Source organism: Myripristis murdjan, chromosome 21 (genome assembly GCF_902150065.1).
Source record: "Myripristis murdjan chromosome 21, fMyrMur1.1, whole genome shotgun sequence".
NCBI lineage: Eukaryota > Metazoa > Chordata > Actinopteri > Holocentriformes > Holocentridae > Myripristis > Myripristis murdjan.
The window spans coordinates 24,676,139-24,700,181 of NC_044000.1; the positions used below are offsets into that span (position 1 = coordinate 24,676,139).

Sequence of the window (24,043 nt, forward strand, 5' to 3'; positions counted from 1 at the left end):
AACTCATTCTCTCTCATACCTGCAAACTCTCCACATGTAAATTCAAATATTGGATTTTAATCCTGCGGATGAAATGAGGAAAAATGTTGCATTTAGGCTACGGCAGCATGTCAGTGTGTCCCCCACTAAAGCAGAAATTAAATCGACACCGTTGTGGGACGTGAGGATGTTTTTTGCTTGTTTTGGCTGAGTGAGGAAAGTTGTTGAGGAAAGCTTATGCATGTGTGTGTTTGTGAATGGTGAATAGTATACACATAGAAATTTGTTAACTGGTAGAGGTTTAACAATGCAGTTTCTACTTTTGCATTGAAATAGAACTGGGCAATTCCATCCTTATTACTGAAAATCTGTGTAACTCGTAGCAAAACCATCTAAAGGTGCTCTCTTACCGGAGAGTTTTTGGGACTTTTTAAGAGGAACTACCCGCTGCAGAGGTTCTCCGTGAACTACGAACCTTAAAGAGCTTTGTGATGTTTGCACTCACACCACCAGGATCGCTGAAGTGGTGTAAGCCGATGGTTACAGCCCAGTGTATTTTCTCCATGGTTAGTATACCAGCATCATTTCTGTGCACCATACAACAACAAGATGCACTGCAAAACTCAAAATCTTACCAAGAATATTTGTCTTATTTCTAGTCAAAATATGTCATTACACTTAAAATAAGACATGATCACCTCAGAAGTAACTTGTTTTTAGACAATTTTCACTTGTTTCAAATGAATTTTCACTTGAAAATTTGCTTGTTTCATTGGCAAAATTTGCCAGTGAAAAAAGTGAAAATTCACTTGAAACAAGTGAAAATTGTCTAAAAACAAGTTCTTTCTTAGGTGATCATGTCTTATTTTAAGTGTAATGAGATATTTTGACTAGAAATAAGACAAATATTCTTGGTAAGATTTTGAGTTTTTGCAGTGTGTGTTTGTTGTGTGTTGCAGGTGTCCAGCCTGCACTTCGCTCTGGGTCCATTTGTCTGTGTTCTGTTTCATTTTTGAGGGCTAATGCCTCAGTGGTTATTGTTGTACACATTTTTTAAAAACGTCGGTTCCCGTATACCTGCTTTGGTTCATGTGTTCGACAAATGGCTGTACGTTTACCTCACTCAAGGTTCCTCCTCTGCTGGGAAAGTACCGACCCAGGAGTAGGAGCTAAAAGAGTTCCTCAAAATGTTGTTCCAGGAATTATGATCAATTCCCAGCTCCTTAAGTGTAAACATACAAAAAAAGAAAAAAAAAAGAGTAGTTCCTCCAACATTCCTTAGAACTATGAAATGTTCATGGAAAGGTCCTAAAGTCGTGGGACAGGCCTGCTTTACTGCACCACCGTGTTCGTGTGTTGACATCTGTCAGAGGAGACCTGTCCGGTAAATCTACGACCAAATCTGATATAAACACGATTATATTACAACTTGTTGAAAACCGAGTGGTGCCAGATTTATTTGTTGCCATGGACCTGGAGAAGTCTGATATATCAATTGTCACAATGCTGTTTGGATTTTTTTAAATAAATGGCATTCGTTCAATTTGTGAGTATTTAGTAATTTTGTCTTTTGTTTTAATTTCAGCGTAAAGTTTACATGAAATATTATGTTTGAAATGAGAGGACTCAATACTTAATGTTTGGCAGAATATCCTTTATCTGCCAAATATTCATCTGTTGGGGCTGTTTGTGTTTTCAGCCTAGAATAAGCCTTTTCGGAGAGTTCTTTCATTCATAAACCATTTTCAAAATTAAATCACAAGAAAACTGCCATGTTGCAGAACAAGCTGTTTTCTGAAATTATAAAATTATTGTGACATAAAATTTTGGCATATTGCCTACCACTAGGTGTGTGTATGTGTGTGTGTGTGTGTGTGTGTGTGTGTGTGTGTGTGTGTTGCACTTCTGTCCTTATGTGAACCTGTTTGAGTTTTAGGCCATGGGGTGAGAATATTTTTCATGAATGAAGATATTATTGCTGGTCCTTTCTTCTTTAATTCAGGCTTACAACTTAAGGCTTTAGGGTTGAGGTTATAGTTTTGGCATGAAGTAATTAAAGTTAAGTTTAGCTGTTTAGGAATGAATGCAGCAGGTCTCAGAAAGTCCTCATAAGGAAGATAAGCGTGTGAGTGTGTGTGTGTGTGTGTGTTTACTTATTCTCGCAGTGTCTCTGAGTCTGGCATGGAGTAACACAAAAGCAGATCACAGCCATCCTTTACAAGGTTTGGAGCAGCTTGATGACATCCGATGGGCATGGATATCTGATTAGACACATCGGGAGCCGCTGAGAGCAGATTTGTGATTGATTGCTCAGAGGCGGAGAGCCGCCACGGCCAAAACAAACCTCTCCGAACACAGGCGCCGCGTCGTAGCTCTGATGGACTTTTAAAAGAGAGGAGGTTCCTGCAGCTGTTTTCCTTCCACCTTGTATGAAAACTCAGGAATAATGTATTTTGGAAGCAGCAAAACATTAAGCTGACCTTTGACCCGACTGTCTTTCGCTGTTGTCCAACTCGGAGATGTTAACGTTAAAAACCTTTCATGCGTAATCCTCAGGTAACATGAACATAACACTCCTTTTGTTTACCTAGAAGTCAATTTTGACTGACATAAATCTGTCTGTGTACAGTTGTCCCTCGCTATAAAACGGTTCACCTTTCGCGGCCTCACAGTTTCGCAGATTTTTTTTAGCGCAATTTTGCATGCTTTTTTTTTTTTTTTTTTTACTGGACTTATTTTCTACGAAGGTTTGAACTTTGAGAGTGTTTAAACAAGAGAGAAAAGTGAGAAAATGTTAATGCCTGTCAGAGAAAAGTGTATAAAGTGTGTAGTGAGGGGTTTTACAGCCTTAAAACATCTAGAATAATTGTAAAAAATAAAGCTGACTACTTCGCGGATTTCGCCTATTGCAGGTTATTTTTAGAACGTATATTATATGAAGATCGAAATAAATACATTGATGCTTTTCTGAAAAACATAATTGAATTTTTGACTACACTGCTGCTTAATTACCATATAACCATCATCACCTTAAGGTCATACATTACTCTTTGTATTTACCAGGATATATTAAAAAAAAAAAAAAAAAAAAAAAAAAGTCATGTAACCTGAATATGATGCTGCTTACAATATCGTATTGTGGAAGAAACAAATCACACTGCATTGAGCTTCCACAGGTAATAGATTAGTGTAGATTAGGTTAGTGTGGAGTAGTGGAGTCGGGTTTAATGCGCATGCTTAAACAACATACATGTCTGTGTGTGTCCTCTGCCTCTGGGCATAATGTGTGTGTGTGGGTGAGAGGCCCACAGTGGTTTGAGCTGCGCTCAGCACAGGAGCACTGGTACAGCCCAGAGTGCTAGCTCTGGGGCAGAGGGTTGCCTTATGGTTGCATCAGACGTCACAGATGACAAGCCCGCGCTCTCTGTGGGCCTCTTTCATCTAAATCTGTGCATCACTGTCAGCGAGGAAATGGAAGAAGTCTTTATATAACTTAAGAGTTCACGCTGCAGTTAATGTGCTTCAAAAGGTCTGCAAGAGATTTCCTGGTTCGACCATAATTTTAACGCCTTCCACCGCATTAATTTGATTTTATCGTACATGAGCTATACCGAGGCTAAGAATGGTTTCCTTTGACTCCTATTACAGCAGGAAATTTGAACAAGAGCACATTGTGGGAAGTAGCTGCAGGGGAGGAGAGGGTGACATATAACATAACATATTGTAAACACTAACCCCTGGGAACTGCCCAAAATCAACACAGTCCTATGATTTTGTCCAATCAGCAGGTCCAGAGGTGCCGTTTAGGTGTAAAGGAAAGGGATTTCTAACACAAGGAGCTTTTTTTCAGTTTTTGATAGCTAGAAAACACACAAAGCCTCCAGTATTGTTCTGTAAAGGCCCTTGATTAATGAATTGTAGCAGATTTTTTTTTATGGGGTGTGATGCAGCAATGTCACTCATATTGTCTGTAATTTTGTATTTGCATATTTTCTTGTTTTTTTTTTTGGATTTTTACTTGACTACTCATGTGTTTTATCCTTCTTTTTGGAATCAAAGTCCACCGGTGTTTGTTGTCACTTGTGTTTTTGTGTGTGATTTTTGCATTTTGTGCTCTCCGTTAGACAGTGCAAAACTTGTAGGAGTGAGAGCCTAACCTGTAATTGTGCCATCCACTGCATACCAACAACGCTGGCACGCAGCAGCAATGGAGGCACGGGGAGTTTGGCTGGTTTCGCAGGTAGCTGGCTGGCTTACGTCTGGCACATAAACTCACATTAAAGCGCAAAAGCACAAACAATAAAATAACCCTCACCTCGTGGAAAACTCGATGAAACTCGGGTGAAAGCAGTTCAAAGTGGTGCAGAGCGAGGAGTCTGCAGGAAAGTCGGTCAGCAGCTCAGCCTGCACGCCGACAGCGGTGCCAGTCGGATGCGCTCGTGAAAAAAAAAACGGTGTGTGTGAATCATTACACCAGGAAGCAGAGAGGATATCTGCAGCTGTTGACTCTGCTGGACAGTCAGAGGGCATTTTTCCTCAACGCTAACAGTTATTATCGTTTGGGTGACTCTGCATCAACAGCTCCTTTGTTAAATTATACCATGAAATTCAGAAATGCACATCTCATTGCCATCAGCCTTTGAGTATGCTGCTCAAGGGCACATCAACAGTGTTTACTGAGGAAATGAGAGAAACTCAGTCACTTGCCCGACTCAGATATTGCGTTTTAGATCACCAGCTTGTGGAGGAATCGGTGCTACACTGCAAAAAGTCCAAATCTTACCAAGAATATTTGTCTTATTTCAAGTCAAAATGTCTTATTTCTAGTCAAAATATCTCATTACACTTAAAATAAGGACATGATCACCTCAGAAATAACTTGTTTTTAAGTGAATTTTCACTTGTGACCAAGTGAACAATGTGAAAATTTGCCTGTTTCATTGGCAAAATTTGTTTCTTGTTTCAAGCTCATTTTCACTTGTTTTAAGTGAAAATGAGCTTGAAACAAGTGAAAATCGTCTAAAAACAAGTTATTTCTGAGGTGATCATGTCTTATTTTAAGTGTAATGAGATATTTTGGCTAGAAATAAGACATTTTTACTTGAAATAAGACAGATGTTCTTGGTAAGATTTGGACTTTTTGCAGTGTAAAATCTCCTGCACCGTTGCAAAGTGACCGGACGCGCTGTAAGAAACACGAAGCTGAATCATTCCGAGAGTGACAGTGTTGCAGGTTTTTTTGCGGTTATTGCTTTATACTGTACATTTTGTCAAACGATTTAGTGCGTTCTGCGGCGTTGCTTACACTGTTATTTCAAAGACAGGGCTGCATCTTTCTAAACAGCATTCCCCGCAGGATGAAAACGCATCAGCACGCTCAACTTAGTCTGACAAAGTCCCCTTTGACAGCAGTCACAACAGAATGGCAAAATGTGTACAGCTGCCACCCATGTGTCACCGCCAGTATCAATGCACCCTTTGTCTGCTTGTCCTAGTTGTCTTGTTTTGGAATAAGGAAATCGACTTATGCGGTTTTCCATTTGTTTCTACCCCGGTTGCGTTGCTTTCTCTGCCGCTCCATGAAACCGCTCTCTTTATCCTGAAATAAGCATCTGCCATCTTTTAACATCTGTGCACCATGCGGGAATAAGCACAGGTATGCAAGAGTGTGCACACACTCTGATGCAAGTGCGTACGTAAAAAAAAAAAAAAAAAAAACACTTAAACACACACGACTGCAGACTCTTTTTCTCGCTAAATTTGTCTCTGTGTGCTCTCTCTTTTTCTCTCTGGCTACCACACATGCACACACGTACACATGCACACACACCTACACACACTCCTTTTGGCGTATTGTGCGCTGCAGGGATAAATGAGGCAGATCTTTCTTCGTTCTGGCCAATGCGGAGGTGTCACCAGCGATGCCAGGGCTGAAATCAATGAGAGCATTAGACGGACTGCCCAGTCAGAGAGAGAGAGAGATGAGGAGCGAGAGGAGCGGGGAGGAGGGTCTGCACCCCTGTGTCGATTCGCCTGCATGCCAAAACAGCCCCGGAGAGACCCAGAGGAGGGAGGCATCTCCAAAATACTCCTTCCTGTTGTTGTGTAACCCAAATGGAAAAACAAACCCAAATCGCCCACTTGCCAATCCGAGTTCTGCCTTAACATCAAAAAAAAAAAAAAAAAAAGACATTCTTCTCCGGGGGTATTGAGTGCAGATACCTCCGCCGGCGCGCGCCACCCTCTACTCCTACGCTTTTGAGACGTCCACAGAGGAAAAAGTGAGACCAAACTCCCTCTCGGACGGCTGCGCTCGAGAACTGAGCGGACCCGCGAAACGGACCCCGCCCGCGGGACTCCGGGGGATGGCTGGCTCCGCTTCGGAATGGAGGTCAGCCATTGAGAGGGGTGGTGAAAGTCATACTGATGCCGTTTAGAAATGACTCGCTGATTGATTGAAAAGCAAACCAGAGAGGGTGGCCCGCCCGCGGCCCCGCCACAATGCCGCATTCTCTCCTCCGGCCATTCATCTCTTTGGAGCGGCCGGCCCGGGCCTTCCAAGTAGGCCATTATCATCGCCTGTAACCGCATACCGCCGTCGCCGTCACCGTCCTCCCCCCCTTTTAGCAGTCTCTGCTTTCCTCTTCTGTGTGAAGCTATTAGAGTCTGTATGTGTTTGTGTGTGTGTGTGGGTGGTGGCGGCTTGTCTGTGTGTCATCCAAAGGGCTATCCATGACGGAGCCAAATTAGTGAGCCAGCCCGGTCCAGGCTGTCTCACACCCCGAAGCCAAAACAACCGCTGCCCGGGTGCGAGCAGGAGAGATGAAGAACCGGACTTATTTTGCTCGCACCGAGGAGGGAGGAGAGCTTTATATGTGTGTGTGTGTGTGTGTCTGTGTGAATGTGTTGCGTGTATGCCAGCTTTTCAGCTTTTCACTGGCAGAGAGGGGGGGGGTTCTGAAGGCGGACCGTGCCAGGAGGGAGGGCCGCCGAGGTGCTGATGCCAGGGCTTTTAAAGACTCGGCCCGGGTTTCTGTTCAGGCACCTGGGAGAACACCTGCCACGGCCATTAGTGAGCAGGCAAGCATGGAAGAATGAATGCGTATGGGGAGGGAGAGAGAGGGAGAGAGAGGGAGGGAGAGAGGAGGCAGAGACAGACAGAGAGACGGGGATAAAGAGGCGGAGAGATAATGATAAAGGAATAAGAGAGGAGCGACAAAGGGGAACCAGAGGCTGAGATACCGATAGAGAGAATCAGATGGAGAGAGTGAGAAAAATGAGAAAGAGAAGAAGAGAGTCTATGAGTGAGAGAGAGAGAGAGAGAGCAGCCTCTTATACAGACAGCACCAGGAAGCAGTGAGGGAGGTGACAAGCCTTCAGTCGGCTCCAGCTCGCCGTCTCCTCTCCGGCCCGGCACGCTGGCCAGTCTCTCGGCACGTCTCTCTGTGAAGCCAAACACAATAGTTCCCCCCGGCGTGAAATACCTGCACGGGACGCGTCCGTCGGGACTTTTCAAAAGCCTCCGAGACGGAGACGGATGCCTCACACACACATCAGTCCCCCCCGCTTTTGTCTTCCGCCGAGGAGGGGCTGATTTCGGCCCCCAGGGGGTTTTCAAAGGCCGGAGGAATATTTTCCTATTATCTGATCACTTTTAAAAAACGAAGAGGAAAGAGACACCCACGCGCTCGCACGGAAATAAATGCACGTGTATGTACGTGCAAGCACACAGGCATGCTAGACATGCGCGCACCTCACACACACACGCACACACACACACACACACACACTTAGCCGAGAGAGAGTGGAGGCAGACGTGTGAATAAATGATGTCTTTTGTTAACGCCGCCAAAACACATGCATGCACACACAAGATACACTCCCCCACTTAGCCGCTATCACCATTCACACACACTCTCACACACTCACACACACACACACACCACCCACCCATGGACCCCCCAGTGGGAACGCTGCACTAACGTCTGATGCTGCTGCATATTCTTAGACACCGGCATCTCTCTCCTCCACCCTCGTCCCTCTTCCTTCTTTTTCGTGTAATTCTCAGTTGTTCTCTCTCTCTCTCTCTGTGTTGCTCGCCCCCCTCCCTGTCTTTTTGTAGGATGTGTGTGTGGGGTGGGGGGTGGGGGGGGTGGGGGGGTTGTGATTGCATCCCGCCCACACGCTCTGTCCTAGCAGCCCCCGCTGAGAGAGCTCTCTCTCTGATGTGGTCGGCCTGTTCGGAGAATCAGCCGGCTCGCCACAATAATCAAAACAGCAGGCGGAGAGAGAGAGGAAGGAAAGGGAAGGAGGGAGGGAGGAAGGGGAGAGGGAAGAAGTGGAGGAGGAAGGCAAAGCAGAGACGCAGGACAATAATAAGGAAGAGAAAGGAGAGGGGAGAAACGCTCAAAGGAGAGATGGCAGACGGAAAAAAACAGGGACACGGAGCGTTAGAGATGTACAGTAGAATCAGAGAAACATATTTCTTTGTCTGTCGTCTGCTCTCTCTTCTCCCTGTTTTTTTTCTTCGAGTGGGATTCAGATCCGGCAGATGTGCTGTGAGCCATTCCACTGATGTCAAGAAAAGAAAAGAAAAAAACAAGTAAAATAAAATAACGCCAACTTCTGATGGGAAAGTTTTCTCCGGGTCACGTCCGTGATTGGAATGAATGCTCGGCAGACTCTGTTCCTCGGGTCTCCAGGCATCTCTCTCTCTCTCTCATCCTCTGCCTTTTTTTTCTCACCTTCTTTTGTAGCTGCCAACGTAATAGAAACTAACACAAGGTGAGCTCTATTTAGATAGCTCTTTCATTCTTCCTCGTGTTGCGGTGGACTAACAGGAGATGGGTTATTGATTCGTCTCCCGCTAAGTGACAAGTCCAGGGAGCTGCAGAACTGTACTGAACATCTTTGTCTTTGGCTCAATTGCTTTTTTTTTTCCCTTTTCGGCCGATGTTGACCTTGTCAGTTTGTTTCAGACGCCCTACAATCTTCCTCTGTCAGACATGCCAAAAAAAAAAAATCTGGCGTCTTCACACACTGGAGTTAAAAGCTCATTTCTCATCCACACGTGGTTGCACATGCACATACGTACCGCGCACAGACATGCGACTACGTATGCATGCACACATCTCTCTCTGTGACTGTCTGACACACACACACACACACACACACACACACACACACACAGACACAGTATTTGGCAGGGTCAAGGCTTCCAAGGCTTTGCTATCAGCCTCAGCCCTGTTGTGAGAGGGCGGCGAAGAATGTAATTCCTGGTATCAGCCCGCCACTTGGTACGAGGTCACCGACGTTTTGACCCAACTTTGTGATTGAGCTTAAGTAGCCCAGTGGAGCTGACAGACGTAGAGGACGGTGTGCAGGGAAACAGGGAGAGGAGAGGGAGTTAGGACCAGTGGGAAGGTGCAGTGAAGCTGTCACTTTAACAGGAGATGAAGAGAGGAAGGAGGATGTGTGATTACCGATGGGAGGGAGGGCATTTATTGGGAAAAGAGCGGCAAAATATCCTGCACTTTGTCGAAATTTCAGGAGAATCACTGGCTTAAAAATCTACTTCAGAAAAAAAGGGTAAGAAGTAGCTCATTAAAGATTAGCGACAGCTGTGGACTTTGAAGACAGCTGGCGCGGAAAAATAAAGGTCTGTAGAAAACTTATGGAGCAAAATAAAATACTTATTTATAACACTTATAATACTATTTACTTATATACAGTGGTCCCTCGTCTATCGCGGGAGTTATGTTTAAAAATAACCCGCAATAGGCGAAATCCGCGAAGTAGTCAGCTTTATTTTTTACAATTATTCTAGATGTTTTAAGGCTGTAAAACCCCTCACTACACACTTTATACACTTTTCTCAGACAGGCATTAACATTTTCTCACTTTTCTCTCTTTTAAACTCTCAAAGTTCAAACCTTCGTAGAAAATAAGTCCAGTATTATAGAATGAACCATTCTGTGCTGTACAGGAGACACGGCACAGAGGAGATTGATTGACAATGGTCTACAGTCCCTTAGCCAATCAGGACGCACAACACAATGCGCTGTAAAAAAAAAAAAAAAAAAAAAAAAAAAGAAGAAAAAAAAAGAAAGAAAAAAGAAAAAAAAAAAAAAGCATGCAACATTGCACTAAAAAAAAAACTGCGAAAGGTGAACCGCGTTATAGCGAGGGACAACTGTACTTATAATTTCAATGTATTGTTTTAATGTCCATGAGTATTGTGAAGTAGTAAAACCCCAAAACAGGCACATTCGCTGTCCATACTTCCGTCTAAAGTCCCAATCGGCTTGTCAGGTCGCACCCATCCTGGTCGACGGTGCCAATAAAGTCTTCTCAAAGCAGCCGCAACACCAGATTAATCAGCCCCAGGCGTTCCAGCTGCAATCTCAGACCCACACAGATTAGCCAGCGCTGCACAAAATATTCTCTGGACACCCCAAGTGAAATACAGAGTGTTAGTTACTGTGAATCTGAATCACCTGTGCTATTTTACTTCTAAACTTAAACACACCAGTAAATAATATGTTCATGCTTATACCTGGACATTAACAATAATAATGGTAACTGCAATAATAATAATAAAAAATACTTGTATGGCACCTTTCATACAAGAAATGCAGCTCAAAGGGCTTTACAATACAGAAATTACATGCACTGAGCACTTCACATGTAAATAGTAAAGAGTGCCATAAGTGATGTGACATAAGATGGAAAATCAGCTTTTCTTCAATATGTATCCTCACTTAACAATGAAGGACGAGACAAACACTGTTGTCACACTTGAAAATAAAGTTAAAAGATGGAGTACATCCAATAGAATGCATAAACATAAAAAACTATGACCTTTTCACGCTGCGAAACACGAGATGCTCACTCATCTTTGCTTGGTTTGCCACTAGGGAACAACAACGTGCAGTTACTAAATTAAACTTCATGTAAAAGTGAAATTATTGACATAAAAAGACAGTTTCCCCCCAAAACACAGATGCACAAAGTTGTGTGTTTTTAATTACAGTAATAAGAGTAAATGTCATTTGTTACCTCCACCCTTGGCAGTGTGTGTGAGAGAGAGCGAGCGGGGAAGAGGTGAGGAGAGGAGGGAGGTCTGTCTCTGTCAGTCCGGCTGATTATCCCAGCAAAGATAAGCCAAAAGTCCTGGAATGTAAACACCATTTTACCGTCTGGGTCTCCCACCTATCTGTCTCCATGCATCTATCTTAGTCTTAATCCACCATCTCTCTCCCCCTCTGTCATACCTCTGCATGCTTTACATTCCCTTAATCCCATCTACTGTAAAACCACAAGGCCCGGATGACATTTCACCTCTCATCAAGGGGGAAAATCGCATTTGCTCCAGATCTGGCTCTGCCCTCGCATTTCTTTTGGGTTCATTTCGCCGCTGAACCCTTTTCCTCCGCGCCCGTCCGTTACGTCACACGCCACCGCTTTCCCCCCGCCGAACGGAACGATCAAGATGTACGCCGGCGTGCGGGGCCTTTTCCTCCAAGCCTCCCTGTACGGGCTCGCTTAAACACTCGCGGAGGGATAATGGATGTGCGCGTCAATGGCAGTCACCGGAATCGATGCCTCATGTCGCGAAAACAGCGATGTAGCGGAGGAATGAAAAAGCCGCACGGAGAGGGCGCGGGCCAGACTAAAATTGTGTTTGGTTTGACTTTTGCTTTGCGTTTTTTTAAGCTCCAGAAGACGCAGCCTCGCTTTGATCCCGTAGGTGTGCCGCCGTTGAATTGCAGCGTTCCATGTGGAAGAGCACAGCCGAGCGTTTCCCTCTGATTGGTTTGCCCTTTTTCTAAATGCATGGTGGTGGTGGGGAGGAGGAGGAGAAGGGGGGGGTAATGGAGTTGTGGAAAGGGGTGCCGATGGTTTTTCTGTGATTTCACTTTCTTTCCGAAAATACAGTCTTCCGTTGTTCCCCATCGCAGAGCTGCCCAATTTCAACAACCATTATCCCTGATATGAAGGAACCCACGGCGGCCCCTTGATTTTTTTGTCTGAGCGAAACTCGCTTGCTCTTGAGGTCACCTCTCTATTTTCTGGTGTCCTGATTTTTCCAAGTGAGAGCGTTTTTTTTTTTTTTGTTTTTCCCCCGGTGCCCTTGCTGAGAACATGTCAGGCGTTCTGAGAAAGAAGCGGTCCCCGTGTGTGTTTCGGGCCTGGGATCTGTCCTTACCGCCGTGTTGCGTTCGGGGATGCTGGAGATGAGTTGTGTTCTCTGTTCAAAGCCAGCTGATGATGAGCGGCCCCCGGTGGCCGTCCTGCTGTGTGACATGATGGTGTCTCTCTTCAGAGCCAAAGACCTCTTTACCAGATGGAGGCTGGGGATGCAGGCTGACAGTGGAACTCAAGCAAAACTGCACTGTGGCACTACACGGTAAATCTTCAATCTTACAGGCAAAGGTGAAACAAACAAGCTCCATTTACTCCGGTTGGTCATTACTTTTGGAGTCCAGCGATTTAACTTATCCATGTACCGCATGTTTTGACTCAATATTGTACTTCACTGTATTTAAGATGGTATTTATTATGAAGTGGCAGCTCAAATTTGGTATTTTTCATAAATATTGCATCAAAAATGGGCCACTTGTAAAACTGCGTCTGCATCAAATCCTATGTTGATGTCAAATACTCAAATATCATTCAGATTCCATTATTATCCAAATATCCACAATAACATGACATCCATCCACTTAACATATTACTGGTTTGTGGTCTAGGTACTTTGCTAGCCTTGTTAACAAAAAAAAAAAAAAAAAAAAAAAAAAAAAGTTAAAAGACAAATATTGTAATAACATAAAGGGGTTGGATTTTTTTTTTTTTTTTTTGCTTTTCACAGATGAATAATATGGATTTCAATGCTAAATGCAGTCCACACAACAAAACACCAACAAAATAAATGCCATTTATTCATATTACAATACATGTATAGACACTACATTGTGTCATTTTGTCAAAAGTTGCATAACAGGTACATTTTGTCGATATAGAAAAGCCACAGCTCTCAATAGGAATCCAGCTCCGAGCATTTTGTTTTGTTTGTTTTGCTTTGTGATTGCAATGAGCGCCTGGCAAATTCATGGAGGATAAAACAAAAATAATGAGTGAATAATGCAGTTGTGTGAAGATTGATGCATCCCACAGCCCTTTGGATAACCAGGCCCCCCAAATCCTGAATTGATTCAATATTTAGGGCAATTTCAGTTTGTCTTTGTTTTCAAACAAGATAAGTAGCTTGATCTCTCTCCTCCTATGTTTGAAATGAGCTACTTTTTATTTTTTTAAACAACTTCTCATAAAGTAACTGTAGGATTTGTTTATATTTGCCATTCTTTTCAGCTTCTAAAAAAGTAAAAGCTGCTTGCCACCGGCTGTGATGCGGCGGCACGCGCTGTTGTCATTGATTTTTGTATGTCACTGCTACATTTTCCCTCTGATAATGAATACAATATTGATTAACTACAACAGCAACAGCAAAAAACATGCCAACTGGTGTGATATGATACCATATGCTCACCGATCACAGATCCCCCTGCTTTTCCTGATACATCTCCCGCTCAACAGAAGCATTTTGTATTTTTGAGAAGCAAAGAGTAAATATCCCCGAGGCAGGGTTTCTGTTCCAGCCTTTCGGGGGGGAGCAGCTTGTTCGGAGCATTTTGTTGCTGTTTGGTCCCAGGGCGCCTTGTTTCCCTCGAAGGCTGGGAGAGGCCAAGGTCAAGCGAGCAGAGGCGACCTCCCAAGGTGAAAAGGTCGGCGGCCTCCCGAACTGCGGCTGCCGGTTCCCTTAAACAGGAAGTGGCTTGTGCAAACTCCCTCGTCGACAGGGATCGTCGGAATGCTTCAAGCACACCGAGAGAAAAATAAATACATCGTTGTTGTTGGTGCTGTCCTGCGAGATGCTAGGAATTCTGTAGGGGAAGGCGGCGCTGGCATTTGCCTACTTCGAGGACACTCAGTTGCTCGGAGACATTGAAATGCAAAGATGGCATTTGTATTGACTTTTTATCTTGGATAATAAGGCGGGTATTATTAGCTCTCTGATTCACCGGGCCGCCCCACATATCTCCCTGATTCCTCGGCTGTGCTTGTCACATGGAGCCGCGGTCCTGAATGCTCGAAGGCCAGTGTGGGTACACGAAGAAAGCAGAGAAACCGCGGATCAAAATGAGAGAAAGGAACGGCCTTGGACGGACATTAAGCCGTCTCCTTTTAGATATTCACACCCCTGATTCACCCGCCGCAGCGAGCTCCACTCTCTTGATCCGGGTTTGATGAGTCATGCCTGATTTCATTCACTCTGTTCATTAATTTTTGTGCTGCAATCCAGCCAAGATTTAATTATTGATGTGGTCTTTGTCAGAATGGAGGGATAATCTGTGAGCTACGGAGCTGAGAGCAAGAGGTGGCTACTTGTCATCCTGTAATGTGCTCCAGTGTAGCCAGCCTTGCTAGGAGCGAATAATGATCCATAATGGCGTGTGTGTGTGTGTGTGTGTGTGTGTGTGCTCGAACGTGTAGGTTAATGCGTGCACATGTGGAGGTACATTAATGCATGTTTGCATTTACGTGCCGGGTTCACGACCACTTTGGCCCGTGTGAGCGTGGGTGCGTGTGTGCATGCACTGTAATAATGTAATAATCAGCACTGTTGGAGCTAATCATGCGGGGACTTTCTGTTTTTTTTTTACCCTGCCAGGCTCTCGAATGTAGAATTACAATGTGTGGGAGGCAGCAGCAGGGCGAGTGGGTCACCAAGTACAGGTTGTTACCACATACTGAACCGTTCCCCCGCAGATGCAAGCGAAGAATTTCGCCCCAGAATGAATTTATTAAACAGCTTCTGGTCATCACGTCTGATAGGCTGAATCATATTTGCAGTAAACACCCCATAACCGTTAATTTAAATATTAATATGCTGATTGAAAAATCATCATTCATGCGGTGTTACAACTATATTGGCTGTCAGAAGAATAATATTTAATCATTAGCCTATTATTTAATTATAACGGGATTACATTTGAATTCTATTTTAATACCGCCACATCGGGCCTCAACAGTACATTAGCTATTCTAAAACCACTAAAGCATGACATGTTATGCTCGAAAATGTGAGGCCTGCTTTACCAAGCTATCAGAGAAAATACAACTCCATTGTGGCACATTACTCAAATTTTTTTGGCAATTTGCTGTCTTTTTTTATTGCTTAAGTTTGAAATTGCAACACTTTTAGGCGCTCAATCACCTGCCTCTCTCGGAATTTACTTCATATTTGAAGCTACAAAGGATATGTACTGTTTTTAGGATGAAACCATTCACTAAATAATGCCTTTCACGCTTCAAGACAGGGTGTTACAGGGAGAGTTGTCAGAAGTGTTGGTGGAGGATTGTTCATGGATGGATGATTGTCTGGATCTCTCCGCTCTTGTTTGTTGTTCATCTGTCTTTCTGCCTCAGTCTGTCTGCTTCTGTCTCCACCTCTTTCTCAACTGTGTCAACATTTAGCCGAAACAGCTGGCGCACTTATAAGATAGTCTGTTGTGTGCTGAATTGCAGCCACGCCGCACACACACACACACACACACACACACAGACACTCCTACTCACTCTTCCCTCCACATCCTCAGCAGTGCGTAGAGGAGGTGGAGGGTTAGTGACCTCACGCTACATTGGTTCAATTTTTCAGAAATTGTGGTGCATGGCAGAGAAAGGCATGCCGAGAGGAGCCGGCGGCGTGGGGTGTGTGTGTGTGTGTGGTGTGTGTGTGTGTGCATGTGTGCGGCGCATGAGTATGCATATGTGTGTGCGTACTGTGTGCATCTGTGTGTGAAAGAGAAAAAGAGAGCGAGACAGGGGATGGAGGGGTCTTGTGGGGGGGTGTAGCACGGGGTGTGTACCGTTGCTTCCTGTGCATGATCAGTGTCAGAGACAATGAGGCAGGGCCATTTAAAGTCCTGTCACATATGCGGCTTTGGCGCTGTGCACGGCTGTGTGCATACATGAGAGCACATGTGAGTGCAGGTGTTGTATGCCAATTAACTGTGGAGCAAGGAGGCTGCAGAACTTAAATAAGGGATTAGGCACAAGGGCAGAACAAGACAGAGTGGATGTGAGGGGAGGACGGAGGACAGTTGAGGGATGGAAAGAAGAAGGAGGGTCTGCAATGGCGGGCGCTTTGAAGTGAGGAGACCCTGGAGAGTACAGAGATAGATGATCTCTCTCTCAGTGAGGTGGTGGATGAGTATGCAAATTTGTCCCCCTCCTGTCCCAGAGGTGAGGAGGGAGAGGGAGCGCACAGTTTGGAGAGACGTTTAGAGGAAAGCCTGCAGTCAAGAGCAGCAGAGTGACTGGAAAACACAGGAGCCAGGGCTGTGCTGGGATTGTATCTACATGGTCACCCTAGATTTGTGAAACTCTCGCACATTCTTGCGCGTGCACAGTTCCTTCAGCACAGTAGCGCTTTACTCTGCCCGAACCTAAACCTAAACATTTACTGCACTCACCAGAGTGGACTTACCATCCATACAGGACCCCGTGCTCGCTGGACCCGGTCCCTAGCAATGTTTAGTTGTCACCACTAGGAGGCTCCAGTGGGTCAGTTCTGAAAAAAACCCTCACAAAATCAGTAAATCAGTAAGAGATTCAAATTGCTCGAGCTGCTAGGCCTTTTTCTCTTACTAGCACGAGTCCAGCAGTAATCTACTTATTGGCTATTTTTCATTGGCAATTTATTTATCTGTTTATACTGTTTATAGTGTAAATTATGCTTCATATCTTGCTATCCACTTTGCTGCTGTAATACGTGAAATTTCCCCACCGTGGGACTAATAAAGGAATATCTTATCTTATCTTATCTTCTTCCACCCTCCAACTCACTGAGCATTTTTCCGGTCTGATTCTGTGTGGGGGGGAGAGATGGGTTATATAGCTTGGAGGCAGCAGCATCCTGGAACACTAATAGGTATTTTACCTTCTGTTTTGGAAACAGAAGTGGTGGAAAGGGATTCAGCAAGTTTGGATGTTCACCGTGACACGCTTGTCCGATCAAACGTCTGATCACGCTGCAAACGGCTTTTATTTGCATAAAGTTAGCTGAACTTCAGTTTGGATCCCACCGTTTCACACTCACTGCAAGCTCGGTACACGACACACGGCATACAATGAACTCCTGTACAAAACTAATTCTAAGTGAATTGTTGCAGAATATTTGCCTCCACTCAAAATAAGTTTGGTGTGGCCGCACAGCCAGGAGAACATGAACATCACAGATTAAGGAGTTGATTCTGTTCAGTGATCTATAAACCAAACTAGGGCTGGGTGGTATGGCTTGTAAGTAATATTGCAATATTTTTAGTCTATAATGAGTCTAGTCATCCCTGTAACATATGTCTGCATTAAAACATTCTTGTTTATATTCAGTAGTGGTTTCTATTGTCAGTCAGAGTCACGCCTGGCCATTAGTTATTATAAAGTAGAAAGAAAATAGCTCTGTCAAGCCATAAGCAAAACAAAGAAGAAAATAAACAAGCAGGCAATGAAATATATGTCACCGAAAAAAAACAGCATCGCAACACAATAGACCACGTCAGTAATAGTTACATCGGGCTCTCATGCTTTTACAACGAGTTGGCTACAACGACACGGACTTCACAACAAGGTCACCATCTGTTGCCAGGAGAAAAACTGGTGTATTTGTCCTCCACTGGCTGAGCATGTGTGTGTGACGTGTGTGTGTGTGTGAGTCTGTGTGAGGGACAGCCTTAGGAGAGAGCGAGAAATGTGAAATGTCAAAGCGAGTCTCATGCCGGTGGCTTAAAGGAAATGATGTGACAATTTGGAATTGATCGTCATGATATTGTCATTTACTACATCCCATACTGAACAAGACAAAAGTATATACAGTACAGGCCAAAAGTTTGGACACACCTTCTCATTCAATGTGTTTTCTTTATTTTCATGACTATTTACATTGTAGATTCTCACTGAAGGCATCAAAACTATGAATGAACACATGTGGAGTTATGTACTTAACAAAAAAAGGAGAAATAACTGAAGACATGTTTTATATTCTAGTTTCTTGAAAATAGCCAGCCTTTGCTCTGATTACTGCTTTGCACACTCTTGGCATTCTCTCGATCAAACTGTTCTAGAAATAAGAATAATGGCTTTATGTTTACATAATGTTTATATAATGAAACCTTAAAATGAGCAGTATTTAATCTGCAAAACTGATTGACATGTACATGACATCATCATCATCATCATCATCATCATCATTGTCATTATAATCTCAAACTGTGCGATTTCACTGTTACAGAGACCTTCACTGGTAAAATCTTCAGTGTGTGTCCATCCCCAGTGTTTATGTACGGAAACATCTTGTTAGTGAACGTGTGTGTGAAGGTGTGTAAGTGTGTGTTAGTGTCAGGATCGGAGAATGACAGCCGTCCTCGGTTCCAGTCCAGATGAACTCTGATCCTCTGGAGCTTCCTCTTCACGGACAGAGGAGTGAATGGATATGATGAGGAGTCTGTGAAGTATTGGCCACGGAAGCCTATTCTCCATAATCCAGATCGTTTGAGTCCCTTCCTCTCTACGGACTCTGCTGCCACACCCACTCCCCAGTCTGTATTGTCTCCAACCTCAACGTCCCAGCTGTGGGTCCCCGAGCTGAAGCCCTCAGATCCCAGGACAGGGCAGCGGCGGTCAAACCTCTCTGGGTTGTCAGGAAGCGTCTGTCTCTCTCCCTGTCTCACGCTCGTCAGATCCTCAGACAGGATGAGTCTTGGATCAGCAGTGTTGGGGTCCATAATCACAGGAGTGTAGGAGACCACCTCCTTCATCTTGTCCCAGACGGTGAAGCTCAGGTTGCCCAGGTGTTTGGCCTGGTCTATCAGAGCACCTGAGAGCAGCTGTGGGTCCTCCAGCAGGGGGCGCTGGACTCTCTCCACTGTTGCCTTGTAGTTCTGCAGGAATGAGACGTCTTCAGCTCTCAGCTTCTTCTCTGTGGCTCTGATTGTGTCTGAAAGGGCTGCTATCTCTCTGCTCAGACCCTCAATCTTCCTCTGTATCGTCCGACTCTTCTGCCTCTCTTCCTCCCTCAGAGCACCGATCCTGCCCTCCTCTTCCTCTTGGAGAAACTGATGAAGCTTCTTGAACTCCTCCTTAATCTGCCTCTCTGTGCGTCGGGCCTGGACCTTAATGTGCTCTGCAGTCTGGTCACAGTTTCCTTTAACTTCATTAAAGAGCTCCAGTTTCTCCTGTAAGGGCTTCAGTGATTTCCGAAGTTTCTCTCTGTAATCCTGCGCTGCCTCGTTAATGGGTCTGAATCTGTGGCTGGTGTGCGTTTTTGAATCCCGACAGACGAGACACACCGGCTGTTCGTGGTCCAGGCAGAAGAGCTTGAGTTGCTCAGAGTGCGAACTGCATCGAAGCTCCGACCGCGCCGAAGATCTCTGATCTCTCTGCAGTAGGAAGGCCTCACACAGGTCCCTCAACACCAACGCAATAGGTGGATCATCCTTTGAAGATCTTCTCTTACACATTGGACACAGTTTTATTGGTTTGTCCGTCCACCAGCTCTGCAGACAGGCCTTACAGAAGCTGTGGCCACATGACAGGATGACAGGCTCTTTAAAGATGTCATGACAGACAGGACAGCAGAGGTTCTCCTCTGATCTGGAAGCCATTTTGTCCCTGCATCAAGATAAAACAGTTCAAACCAGTCAGTCAGTCAGTCGTGGCTCTATGAGGACACACAGCTGGCTAAGGTTTAAATCAGGTTATACTCAATATAGGGCCATGTGCTATTTCTTAGGTGTGCACAGGTTTGCAGCTGATCCTGTCATGGACATGGGCAGCTGAAAGTACAAATTGCACGTACGTTTGTGGAACCGCCTAGTTAACATGCCCGACTCAAGATGGATAAAATATTTTTTTTATTGGAATAAGTTTTGTCAATCCCAATGATGCAAAAATATTTTGGCAGTATTCATAGTGGCAGACCTACAGTATATGTATATGTACTCAAAAATCGATAAACATAGAGAGAACTGGCAGCAACAAGTAGCAGATAAACCTAAATTTATAATCTGTACGGGAACATAAAAACAGTCTGTGGTGCCACTGGATGAAGATTTCAGGGCTCCCCTGTCTGAAGCTAAGCAGCACAAAAATCCTGGGTTATTTTGGTCTGATGAAATTGCTAAATCAGTATGTGTTTTTCAGTGTGAAAAGGTCATTAAGACTACTAATTATCTAATTAATTATCAATTATGTAAAGCCTGGGAAAGGATACAAGCTACGAAGCTGCTCTTTGTTTAAATGCCTTTGCTTAATATTTAATTTATTCAGTTGTTTATTTACCCTATTTACCCTTTTTGGGGTTTATACGGTGCATTGTGTGCCTTTGGATGTTTGCATAAAGAATCTTTTGTTATCTATGCAAGACCTGTTTATTGAATGCTTTGGCCTCACACTGGCTGTGATTATGTTTGTCAGTGTCTTGTGAGCCCATGTGGACTGGACATCGTTTGTGATGCATGACACTAAAATAATCTGTAAACTGAAAGTGAAACTAAAATTCAAGCTATTTATTTTCATAGCTGTATAAAGTAATTTGTGTCTAGTTGTGCTGCTACAACTACAGCAGACCAATTTATTTATTTATTTATTTATTTTTCCATCTATCCATCCATTATTTATCCAGGAAAGTCCCATTGAGATATATTATCTCTTCTTCCAGGGAGTCCTGGTCAATAAAGAAGCAAAAAAATTCACTCCTAAAACAAATATGCTTTCACAAAACAAGAAAAAAAAAAAAAAAACAGAAAAAAGAGCAGAGTGATCTGTAATATCAAAGACTGCAACATGATTCACATTGAGGTGGATAGGCGGTCAGGGCCATCGGCAACAACTATCTTTTAAAATACTAATAACTAACATATTTTTATATTTAGGTATTTGAGCCTGAGACATTTGTATCTCTCTCTCTCTCTCTCTCTCTCTCTCTCTCTCTCTCTCTACTTTTCTCATTCTATATATCTTTTCTGCTTCATAAAAAAGTAAATTTGAGTTCCAACAGATTTTACTTTTGGCTGTCAGTCTTCATCATCACTGTGAACTTGCTCATATTTTATGGCATCATATTGCTTGTAAAAAAAAAAGAATCTCCAACTTTCACAAATACAGTATGGCTAATGGATTTTTTTTTTTTTTTTTTTTTTTACCATATTTGAGTCTACATCAAAATCATTTTTTTCCTAGTAGGTTTTCTTATCCTTCCAGTGGATTCTTCTTGACCATGGCCTTCTCACACTTGATTTAGAGAAATTTTATTGCACCTTTTTTGAAATATGACGTCACCTGCAGTTGTCAACATGCTGAATGAAACAAGCTAACAGCTACATGGCATCTCGCAGCAATGTAAACATCTCATAGAGCAAATGTGCACCATGCAAACAGGTCACTCTGTATAGCTAATTAAAGATAATGGGCAGAGGTGGAAAGAGTACTACAAATTGCTACTCAAGGTGAAGTACTGGTACTCTGCTGATATTTTACTTAAGTAGTAGTATAAGTATTGCAGTAAAAATCTACTTAAATAAAAGTAAAAAGTGTCTAATTTAAAATTAACTCAGAGTTAAAGTTTTTTCCAAACAGTAACTGTGTCAGATGTGATCTTTTCCATGCAGTTAGAAAAGGAGGAGAGTAAACGGTTCAGATGAGACTCTTTTAAAGGGGCATTCTGCAAAATTTTGGACGGTTGATTGAAGTGAGGACCCTGTAGACTCAACTGACAAATGTGGAATAAGCACCTAATATGATGGTTGAGTCTATATGGCTTTCATCCTCAGGCCAGCTCTCTGATGTTTTTCTCCTTTTTTTCCACTTATATGACATTTTTGCTCACTGAGTCTGAATGAGCCTCACTTGCATCGAACATCTGCAGTTTTTCTATCGTGCACTTTTTCCTGGAAGTTGGGAACAACTACAATTAGAAATAAGTAGAAGCAGATTCCTCATGTCATCTTTTCTGACTGAGCTTTTATTGTTTTTTTTTTTTGCTTTTTTTTTTTTTTGCTTTTGTTGTGTTATTTTATTGAGCTTTTATTCCACAATCCGTCACTGATCATTTGCACTCTGTGATGGATTTTTTTTTTAAATGCAGTGAAGTGCACTCAAGCAAAAATGTACTTTAGTACAAGCAAAATTACTAACTTTAAAAAATACTCAAAAAAGTACATGTACACAAAAAGCTACTCAGTTACAGTAACAAGAGTAAATGCGATTAGTTACCTCCACCTCTGATAATGGGCTTACATATAGTGTATAGCTAATGGGTTGTGTTTTTGTCCTTCAAATGGCTTCAGATAGTGTTGAAATTGTCCAGAAATACAGTAAACAAGTTTCCATTTCAGCAGCAGGGAGCTGGTTCTGCTCCCTGCTCTAGAAAGTTCCCTGAGAGTTACTTTCACTTTCTCGCTGTGGTTCCTCTCGAAAGGAATTGGCAGAGCAAACTCACCGTCAGTTTTTTGAGCCAGGAGCAGTGTTCCTCCCGTGGTTCGTCCCTGGCTTTAGTGTCAAGGTGAATCTTATCGTCGTGTGTGTCTCTCCTCTCAGTGAGAAACGAAAGCATGAAAACTGTTTCACTTTCATGGGAGGGGGGAGGGGCGTTGTCAGCTGTTTACTGGGCAAAGATTTTTCTCCACAGCGTTGCTCTCTGGTTGTTGTAGTCCTAACATGTGTGTGATTTGGATTTAACATGTGTGTGATTTAATGGTGTCAGATGTCATACTGAGTGATCAATAAATGGTTACAGTTATTTTTCTATGTCTCAATGAACTCTACACTGTCCTTTGTTAATATTTAACTCATTATCAACGTATTCGTTTGTTTGCTGAATTTTACAAAGGAGGCAGTGTTGCTCATTAACTTCACATTAACCTGTTCAATGTAAATTCACAGCTTTGCCCTTTTGTTTGGGGTTTTGAAGTTGTTCCGTTTTCTGATTTCTCCAAAGTGAAACATCTTTGAAATGTGCATTTGCATTTGTTTTTCTTAATCCAGAGCACCCAAACAACTTTCCTGCGGGATGAATAAAGTATCTATCTATCTGTCTATCTAAGATGTTTGTCAGGCTCGTCATAGACCGGGGCAAAGTTTCCTCACACAGCATTGCCCTCTGGGTATTGTAGTCTGAACTTGCATATGATTTGGATTGGAAGAGTTTGAATCCAAATTGATTTTTCAGATATTGTTATATCGTCTGAGAGATGTTTATATATTGAATTATGAATTAAGGGTATTGTCTTTTTTTACTTTTCCAAAGTGAACGTACAGCATCTTGGAAACTGTAACTGGACTCTACGTGGACGATGTGTGTGGACCAAACATTAAGTAAGCAGTCAGCCTAAGTGCTAACAAACATATTAGCCTGTTCTATTCTCATGGAAATTAAGGTTCATACCTTCACACCTGGCAAAGTTTCATTCATTTTCATTCTGATTGGTCGGTTAGTCTGAAATTTAATCAAATAATAGGCTCCATTGACTATGGTAGAATCACAGACGGTTATTTACTCCACTTCTGCACACCTCTCTAGACTACTGCTGTTTAATACTGTACATGTAAGTATATGTATTTATATATATTTTCTTATATTTTGCTCTTTTACCTTTATTTCTTTATCTTTTTATTGAAAGCACCTGTAACTTCAGATTTAAATGGTGCTGGATAAGTAAAGATTTACCACATCTTTTACAGTGTGTACCAAGATATACAGTGTGCACACAAATCTATCTTGACCGTGACAAGTGCCGAAAACTGGCACTCGCTCACGCAGGTCTTATTTTAACAACCATTGCTCCCTTGACACATTTATTTACAATTATTCATGAGTTATAATTAGTTGTCACACATGATGTTAGCAATGTGTCCGTAAGAGACAGCCTTATCAACACAGTGCCACATTTAAGGAATGACCACATTTCCAATCGCCTCCGCTCGCACACCCCCGTCTGCTTCATTAGTA

At 43.2% G+C, this 24,043-nt stretch overlaps 1 protein-coding gene across 1 annotated transcript in view; it reads left to right on the plus strand.

Moving 5' to 3' along the window:
- Positions 1–24,043, plus strand: part of sema5ba (sema domain, seven thrombospondin repeats (type 1 and type 1-like), transmembrane domain (TM) and short cytoplasmic domain, (semaphorin) 5Ba) — a 161,296-nt gene that overhangs the window by 81,154 nt on the left and 56,099 nt on the right.